This window comes from Oncorhynchus gorbuscha, linkage group LG04 (assembly GCF_021184085.1).
Source record: "Oncorhynchus gorbuscha isolate QuinsamMale2020 ecotype Even-year linkage group LG04, OgorEven_v1.0, whole genome shotgun sequence".
NCBI classification, from domain to species: domain Eukaryota; kingdom Metazoa; phylum Chordata; class Actinopteri; order Salmoniformes; family Salmonidae; genus Oncorhynchus; species Oncorhynchus gorbuscha.
Window position 1 is genome coordinate 2,248,032 of NC_060176.1, and position 10,282 is coordinate 2,258,313.

Sequence of the window (10,282 nt, forward strand, 5' to 3'; positions counted from 1 at the left end):
GAAAACCTGTTTTCGCTCTGTCATTATGGGGAATTCTCTGTAGATTGCTGAGGATTTTTTATTTATTTAATCCATTTTAGAATAAGGCTGTAACGTAACAAAATGTGGAAAAAGTCGAGGGGTCTGAATAATTTCCGAAGGCAGTGTACCTCTTCAGAGATCAGGGGAGGTTAATTAATCATGCTGTGAAACTAAGAACTTTTTAGTATTGTTTACTAGGCTATTCTCAACTTCTGTGTTTTGGAATGTACTTTTCATTAATAAAATACTATTTTTGCTAGAAAGTGGAAACACTTCATTTTTATGGAAGAAGATTTCAAACCTTTCTGAGTGGAATGCGGTCTTGAGTCAAATACATATCATGTCAAATACTTCCAAACGCGACCTTGATTTAAGTTGACCAGCATGCAGGGTTGGTGAAGTTTGCAGTTTGGAGATGATTCCATTGGTTTTATTGTACCAGGCAGGAAAACTATAAAGTGTTTTCCATGTTTTTGTCCCAGGTCTGCTTGAATGCAGGTAGTGTAAGTCTTTCAGGATCAGCCTGTGTGGTATAACCTGTTGTCATTCTCTGTCCTAGGCATCAGGTCTGGGTCGTCTGAAACCCAACATTCTGATGATGGGCTTCAAGAAGGACTGGAGGACAGCAGACACAGCTGGCGTACAGAGCTATGTAGGAGTACTGCAGTAAGTCACACTCATACACTGAGTGGAACACCTGCTCTTTCCATGACAGACTGACCAGCTGATTCCAGGTGAAAGCTATGATCTCTTATTGATGTCACCTTTTAAATCCACTTCAATCAGTGACAATGAAGAGGAGACGGGTTAAAGAAGGATTTTTAAGCATTGCGACAATTGAGACATGGATTGTATATGTGTGGCATTCAGAGGTAGAATGGCCGAGACAAAACATTTACCTTTAAACAGAGTATGGTGGTAGGTGCCAGACCAACTGGTTTGTGTCAAGAACTGCAACGCTGCTGGGCTTTTCACACTCAACCATTTCCTATGTGTATCAAGAATGGTCCACCAACCAAAGGAAATCCAGCCAACTTGACACAACTGTGGGAAGCATTGGAGTCGACATGGGCCACCATCCCAGTGGAACGCTTTTGACATCTTGTAGAGTCCATGCCCCGATGAATTGAGGCTGTTCTGAGGGCAAAGGGGGGAGGAGGGTGCAACTCAATGTTAGGAAGGTTAGGAAGAACACACAAAATAAGCAAGATAAGTGCTAACTGTGTGTTATTAAAGTGTATGTCCTGTGCCGGGTGTGTGTTTTTAGCGATGCATTTGACTTTGAGTACGGAACCGTGGTACTAAGGATGAACCAGGGACTGGACATCTCACACATCATAAAGGCTCAGGGTGAGTACACGCACACACACACACACACGCACACACACACACACACACACACACACACACACACACACACACACACACACACACACACACACACACACACACACACACACACACACACACACACACACACACACACACACACACACACACACACACACACACACACACACACACACACACACACACCAATGTATAAAACAGAAGCAGTCAGAATACTCCAGCCTCGGGGCCTGTGATGTAAATAGAGCTGTTGTATAGATATAGTACTGGTTAAAGTACACCCACTTTGTCAGAAAAACACCACAAGTCATATCCTCATGGTTTGTTGTGTGGCTGTTTCCATATAACAACCCCAATCATACAATGACTATTGATAACATTGACAACATTGATTGAGTTGATAAGGAGAGCTCTTTGGTCCATAGATCAGAGGCAGTAGATGAAGGTCACATCTAATCAGCTCCTAACAATAACATCTACTGAATAAACTGTTACCAACAGAGCCACTGCAGGGCTATGGGCCCTAGTCAGAAGTAGTGCACTATATAGGCAATAGAGTGCAATTTGAGACACTCCTAGGAGTCATAGATACACTAATCTAGTAGTTACTCCTGCCCTGGAGAGATACAGGGTTTCCTGGCTTTAGTTCCAGCCCAGCACTAACACACCTTATTCAACCACTCCAGGGCTCGATGATTAGTAGATTAGTTGATGGATGTGTTAGTGCAGGGTTAAAGCAAACATGTGGGCTACCAAGTGGTGCAGCGGTCTAAGGCACTGCATCGCAGTGTTTGAGGTGTCATTACAGACACCCGGGATCAAATCCAGGCTGTATCACAACCGGCCGTGATTGGGATTCCCATAGGGCGGCGCACAGTTGGCCCAGCATTACCTGGGTTTTGCCGGTGTAGGCCATCATTATAAATAAGAATTTGTTCTTAACTGACTTGCCTAGTTAAATAAAGGTTAAATGAATTCTAATTATATTATATATATTTTTTAAACTCTGTGGTGGTCCCCCAGGAGAGGTTTGAGACACAGTGGTCTAATGTGATTGGTTGTATTCACTAGGGACAACCCAGGAGAGGTTTGAGACACAGTGGTCTAATGTGATGGGTTGTATTCACTAGGGACAACCCAGGAGAGGTTTGAGACACAGTGGTCTAATGTGATTGGTCATATTCACTAGGGACAACCCAGGAGAGGTTTGAGACACAGTGGTCTAATGTGATCGGTTGTATTCACTAGGGACAACCCAGGGGAAAATGGACTGAACAGGGAGGGACGAGCTAAACTTCATTTTGGTCTTCCATCGCAAAACGTTTTGCTATGGCTACGATGTACACTAATGATGTAATGATGAGTAGAACCCTGTTGTAACGTGTCTCTCTACCGCCCCCCAGAGGAGATGGAGAGAGAAGCCCAGGAGCAGAAGGATCTGGAGAAAGAAGAGCTGGCTGAGGAGAATAAGGGGAAATCCATCTTCAGGAAGTCACGGAACTTATCTACACAAGACCTCACCTCCAGAGGTACCAGATCACTCACTCACTCAACCTTGGGGGGAGAGAGAGAGAGAGAGAGAGAGAGAGAGAGAGAGAGAGAGAGAGAGAGAGAGAGAGAGAGAGAGAGAGAGAGAGAGAGAGAGAGAGAGAGAGAGAGAGAGAGAGAATTATCATAGGAACTGAGCATACTTGGTTGTAAATGACTATTACTGTATTATTAAACACATTGCTAATGTGTTCTATTTCCTTTTCTCTCCCCCAGCATCAGTGACGACCCCCCAGTCTCCCCAGGTAGTCGTGGTGAATGAAAGGCTGGTGTCCACCAGCACTCAGTTCCAGAGGAAACAGGGCAAAGGAACCGTCGATGTCTGGTGGATGTTTGATGACGGAGGTAGGCGACCTCTCTATAAACATCACACAACGGTGACACATTATAGACCACAGCATGTCTATATCACTCTTCATTATAGACCCCAGCATGTCTATATCACTCTTCATTATAGACCACAGCATGTCTATATCACTCTTCATTATAGACCACAGCATGTCTATATCACTCTTCATTATAGACCACAGCATGTCTATATCACTCTTCATTATATAGGTCACAGCATGTCTATATCACTCTTCATTATAGACCCCAGCATGTCTATATCACTCTTCATTATAGACCACAGCATGTCTATATCACTCTTCATTATAGACCACAGCATGTCTATATCACTCATCATTATAGACCCCAGCATGTCTATATCACTCTTCATTATAGACCACAGCATGTCTATATCACTCTTCATTATAGACCACAGCATGTCTATATCACTCTTCATTATAGACCACAGCATGTCTATATCACTCTTCATTATAGACCCCAGCATGTCTATATCACTCTTCATTATAGACCACAGCATGTCTATATCACTCTTCATTATATAGACCACAGCATGTCTACATCACTCTTCATTATAGACCACAGCATGTCTATATCACTCTTCATTATATAGACCACAGCATGTCTATATCACTCTTCATTATAGACCACAGCATGTCTACATCACTCTTCATTATATAGACCACAGCATGTCTATATCACTCTCTTTATTATAGACCACAGCATGTCTATATCACTCTTTATTATAGACCACAGCATGTCTATATCACTCTTCATTATAGACCACAGCATGTCTATATCACTCTCTTCATTATAGACCACAGCATGTCTATATCACTCTCTTTATTATAGACCACAGCATGTCTATATCACTCTCTTTATTATAGACCACAGCATGTCTATATCACTCTCTTTATTATAGACCACAGCATGTCTATATCACTCTTCATTATAGACCACAGCATGTCTATATCACTCTCTTCATTATAGACTTCTATATCACTCTTCATTATAGACCACAGCATGTCTACATCACTCTTCATTATAGACCACAGCATGTCTATATCACTCTTCATTATAGACCACAGCATGTCTACATCACTCTTCATTATATAGACCACAGCATGTCTATATCACTCTTCATTATAGACCACAGCATGTCTATATCACTCTTCATTATAGACCACAGCATGTCTACATCACTCTTCATTATATAGACCACAGCATGTTATTATAGACCACAGCATGTCTATATCACTCTTCATTATAGACCACAGCATGTCTATATCACTCTTCATTATAGACCACAGCATGTCTACATCACTCTTCATTATAGACCACAGCATGTCTATATCACTCTTCATTATCACTCTTCATTATAGACCACAGCATGTCTATATCACTCTTCATTATATAGACCACAGCATGTCTATATCACTCTTCATTATAGACCACAGCATGTCTATATCACTCTTCATTATATAGACCACAGCATGTCTATATCACTCTTCATTATAGACCACAGCATGTCTACATCACTCTTCATTATAAACCACAGCATGTCTACATCACTCTTCATTATAGACCACAGCATGTCTATATCACTCTTCATTATAGACCACAGCATGTCTATATCACTCTTCATTATAGACCACAGCATGTCTACATCACTCTTCATTATATAGACCACAGCATGTCTATATCCCTCTTCATTATGTAGACCACAGCATGTCTACATCACTCTTCATTATAGACCACAGCATGTCTATATCACTCTTCATTATATAGACCACAGCATGTCTATATCACTCTTCATTATAGACCACAGCATGTCTACATCACTCTTCATTATAGACCACAGCATGTCTATATCACTCTTCATTATAGACCACAGCATGTCTACATCACTCTTCATTATATAGACCACAGCATGTCTATATCACTCTTCATTATAGACCACAGCATGTCTATATCACTCTTCATTATAGACCACAGCATGTCTACATCACTCTTCATTATATAGACCACAGCATGTCTACATCACTCTTCATTATAGACCACAGCATGTCTATATCACTCTTCATTATGTAGACCACAGCATGTCTACATCACTCTTCATTATAGACCACAGCATGTCTATATCACTCTTCATTATATAGACCACAGCATGTCTATATCACTCTTCATTATAGACCACAGCATGTCTACATCACTCTTCATTATAAACCACAGCATGTCTACATCACTCTTCATTATAGACCACAGCATGTCTATATCACTCTTCATTATAGACCACAGCATGTCTATATCACTCTTCATTATAGACCACAGCATGTCTACATCACTCTTCATTATATAGACCACAGCATGTCTATATCCCTCTTCATTATGTAGACCACAGCATGTCTACATCACTCTTCATTATAGACCACAGCATGTCTATATCACTCTTCATTATATAGACCACAGCATGTCTATATCACTCTTCATTATAGACCACAACATCTTCACATAATAGGCTTATAGATTGAAATAGCTACCTACCTTCCTCCCTCACACTCTCTCTTTCTCTGCCTGTATCTCTGTCTGTGTATCGCTCTCTCACTTTCTCTGTCTGTCTCTAGCTCTCTCACTCACTGTCTCTCTCACTCTCTCATTGTCTGTCTCTCTCACACACACACACTCTGTCTCTCTCACTTTCTCTGTCTGTCTCTAGCTCTCTCACTCACTGTCTCTCTCACTCTCTCATTGTCTGTCTCTCTCACTCACACACACTCTGTCTCTCTCACTGTCTCTCTCTCGCTCATGGCCTCTCTCTCTCTCACTGTCTCTCTCTCTCTGTCTGTGGGTCAGGTCTAACCCTACTGCTGCCCTACATCCTGACAACCCGTAAGAAGTTCAAGGACTGTAAGATGAGGATCTTCATCGCTGGCCAGCCGGGACGTGTCGAGCAGGACAGACATGAGTACGTATGATCAATTTCAATCATTTATGAATAGAGGAAGATAATACAGTCTAATCATCAACAACCACTAGCCTGGTCCCAGATCTGTTTGTACTTGTTACTAATCCCTTTCTGCCATGGTCATGTCACACTTTACAATTCCATAAGGAGTTGGCAAGAGAGCAGAAACAGACTGGCTAAACAAGCACATCTTTGGAAATAAGACCTGTTATATCGCAGCTCATAGCAGTGGTGATCAGTGTGTGCCTCTGTGTGTGTCTGTGTTTATAGGATGAAGTCTCTGCTGGAGAAGTTCAGGATCAAATATGCAGACATCCACGTCATCGACGACATCACCCAAAACCCCAACTCTAACAGGTAATATAAACACACACACACACACACACACACACACACACACACACACACACACACACACACACACACACACACACACACACACACACACACACACACACTTGGGGAGATGTGACTGCTCACACACACACACACACTGTCGCTCACATGCTGTGGTGGGAGAGATTCCAGACATTCTGTACTGTAGCCGTGAGGTCACTCTCAGCTGACCAACCACACGTCAGGGATGTGATCAGCAGTCAGCCGAAAGCAACACCAGTCAGGAAATGGATAAAGGATCTATTATAGTGAGATAGTTAATGACTATATAAAACAGATGCAGAACTTTGTCTCATTCAGTATTTACACAAGAAAAGACAACTCAGCTTCAAACTGCTCCATCTCTGGTGTCAGAGTAGTCGATTTCATTCTGTGCCAAGATGAATGATAACATGCACAATGATAACAGGTAAAACAGAATATTCCTGATATCTGAAGTCATAGGATCAGTGACTAATACCTGATTAACCCAGCTAACTCCTGTCTGTGTTCGTCCCCCAGCTGGAAGATGTTTGAGGACATGATTGAGCCGTTCCGTCTTCACGAGGGGTCAAAGAGCACCACTCTGGCCGAGGCTCTGAGGAAAGACAACCCCTGGAAGATCTCTGACGCCGAGCTGGACACCTTCGAGGAAAAGGTGGAGTCTAGAGGCAGACCAGTGACTGCTCACCATAGAGACTTGTAGAGACAGACCACTGCACAATGCTCACCACAGAGACCAATAACTTCTACTTCTACCTCAAATGTTCCATTGCTTGAGCTCCTTTTACTCTTATAGAATATTAGCTCCCAAGTATTGTGGAGCTCCTGCACCTAAATATAAACAGTAACTGCACCCAAAATGAGTACCGGAACCTTTTTCAGTCCACATCAAGCACTGTGCTCAACTCTATCTTCTTGTAGTAGAATGTAATGTATTCATCTGGACAATAGAATCCAACAGTCCCATGATGCAGTAGCAACAGAAGTAGACAGCTGTGTTTTCACTGAAGCATTACATGGTTGTCATACCAACCATGTGGCCCACCACCACTTTGTGTCCTCTCTCCTCCAGACCAACCTCCAGGTCAGGCTGAATGAACTACTGCAGGAGAACTCCCGAGCTGCCAACCTCATCATAGTGTAAGTACAATATACTGTAGGGTTTTTCCTGGTCAGGTCACCAAGTATTCAGGAAAAACTCTAGGCCCTAATTATAAGAATATATATAATATAATAATATATGCCAAAGCGACTTACAGTCATGTGTGCATACATTCTACGTATGGGTGGTCCCGGGAATCGAACCCACTACCCTGGCATTACAAGCGCCATGCTCTACCAACTGAGCTACCAACTGAGCTACAGAAGGACCATAAGAGACACCAACAAGAGCCATATCATCATCTATCAATCTCTCTGTAAAAAAGACAGAAATATGATAGTCCAATGTGTCACAAAACTATGAAGCTAACTGAGGTATATAACAATAATAACAACAATAATAATCATCTGGTTGGTGCTTATATCTGTCCTGTTTCAACTGTGTATTAGACGCATGTGTGAAATCCCCCTGAGACACCCACGGACATATAGTGGTGACCCTGCTGCTAATAGCCAACTGTTTAGATAACTTAGGTTTAATACTGTACTTCCCTCTTTGCAGGAGTATGCCCATCGCCCGTCTAGGCTCAGTCTCTGACCACCTCTACATGGCCTGGTTGGACATCCTCACCAAGAACCTCCCTCCCACCATGTTGATCAGAGGCAACCACAAGAGCGTCCTCACCTTCTACTCATAGACCGACCCTCTCAGCAGTCACGAGATGGCCACAAGGGACAACCAAGAAACTTTCATCAATATCCAGGAGTTATTTGCTATCAGTTTAAATGAAAAGGTGATGGTTAGAGATAAGGTGATGGGAAAGGTTAAAGGTTAGAAAGTGAGGTTCTTCCGTCTTGTCTAGCATTCCCAAATAGTGATGACACAACACAGACATATGGACTCAGGGATATATGGGCACAAGGACCGGACACTGCCTGGGATGGGTCAATTACACTGCCTGGGATGGGTCAATTACACTGCCTGGGATGGGTCAATTACACTGCCAGTGCCTATGCTGCCCCCCGTTGGAATTGTACATGTGGTGCATAATTAGGGGTCCAAACCCTGAATCGGGCCGGAAAACTCTTATTATTATATATATTAGTCATGTAACAGATACTCTTATCCAGAGCAACTTACAGTTAGTGTTCTTGTTAAGGATATTATTATTCTGACATATTATTATTATTATTCCAATTTTAAGAGTTCGACCTATAGTTCGACCTACAGAGACCAAACTTGGAGGGATGGTGTAAATTGTGACCCAATACATCTGGTAAATCTTTGGTATTTGACACAGAGTGGGACTGGGACGTTAGATAACAGACTGGTCCCAGGCTAGTTGGAGCCCCCTGCTGGCTATGCATCTCAATATGGTATACTTTTTCCTTCAATATACACTTGTCCACTACCCACATAGTGGTCCTCTGTAGCACAGTTGGTAGAGCATGGTGCTTGCAATGCCATGATAGTGGGTTCAATATCCGGGACCATTCATATGTAAAGCGTTTTTGGCACGCATGACAGTAAGTTGCTTTAGATATAAGTGTCTGATAAATGGCATAAATGATATTATTCTATATTATGAGATTGGTGTAAGAGCAAAAGATTGAGTCAAGACCAGAACCTGTAGTTCATACATACAGACTCCTCCATAGTTCTCAACCCTGAGGCCTGCATGGGCTAGTGCCTTCGTCTTGTACATGCCAACCCATGGCGGCCCAGGTTCAAATCCCACCATTGCTGCTTTCAGATAGACATCCCTAGACACTGAGTTGGCTTTGTGGCTGAATTTGATGACTTAAATAAGGGCAAAATATTTGAGGAAGAGTCAAAAGTCTTGGTCCCAGGTCATTGCTGCTTGTAGCTAGCCTATATGTATAACTCTTCTTTTGGGGGAACAACAGATGATACACACTGAGTACACAAAACATTAAGAACACCTGCTCTTTCCATGACATAGACTGACCAGGTGAATCCAGGTGAAAGCTATGATCCCTTATTGATGTCACTTGTTAAATCCACTTCAATCAGTGTAGATGAACCCGGAGGAGACAGGTTAAAGAAGGATTTTTAAGCCTTAAGACAATTGAGACATGGATTGTGTATGAGTGCCATTCAGAGGGTGAATGGCCAAGAATGGCCAAGACAAAAGTCCCTTTGAACGGGGTCTGGTAGTAAGTCCCTTTGAACGGGGTATGGTAGTAAGTCCCTTTGAACGGGGTATGGTAGTAAGTGCCAGGCGCAGTCGTTTGGGTCAAGAACTGCAACGCTGTTGGGTTTTTCCCACTCAACAGTTTCCTGTGTGTATCAAGAAAGGTCCACCACCCTAAGAACATCCAGCCAACTTGACACAACTGTGGAAAGCATTGGAGTCAACATGGGCCAGCATTCCTGTGGAATGCTAATTGAGGCTGTTCCGCGGACAACTCAAGATGGTGTCCTTAATGTTTTGTACACTGTGTATGTAGGCTAGTACGCACAAATATGATGGTGTTCTAGGAAATGAACATTATAGCAAACAAATGACCTATGCAAAAAGTGATCAACATATAATTTTTAAAAAATTAAAA

General features: G+C 42.4%; 1 pseudogene; it reads left to right on the top strand.

Annotated features, from left to right (window-relative positions):
• The window catches only part of LOC124033457, a 27,799-nt pseudogene extending 18,051 nt beyond the window's left edge, over positions 1 to 9,748 (top strand).
• The last annotated feature ends 534 nt before the right edge of the window (positions 9,749 to 10,282 follow it).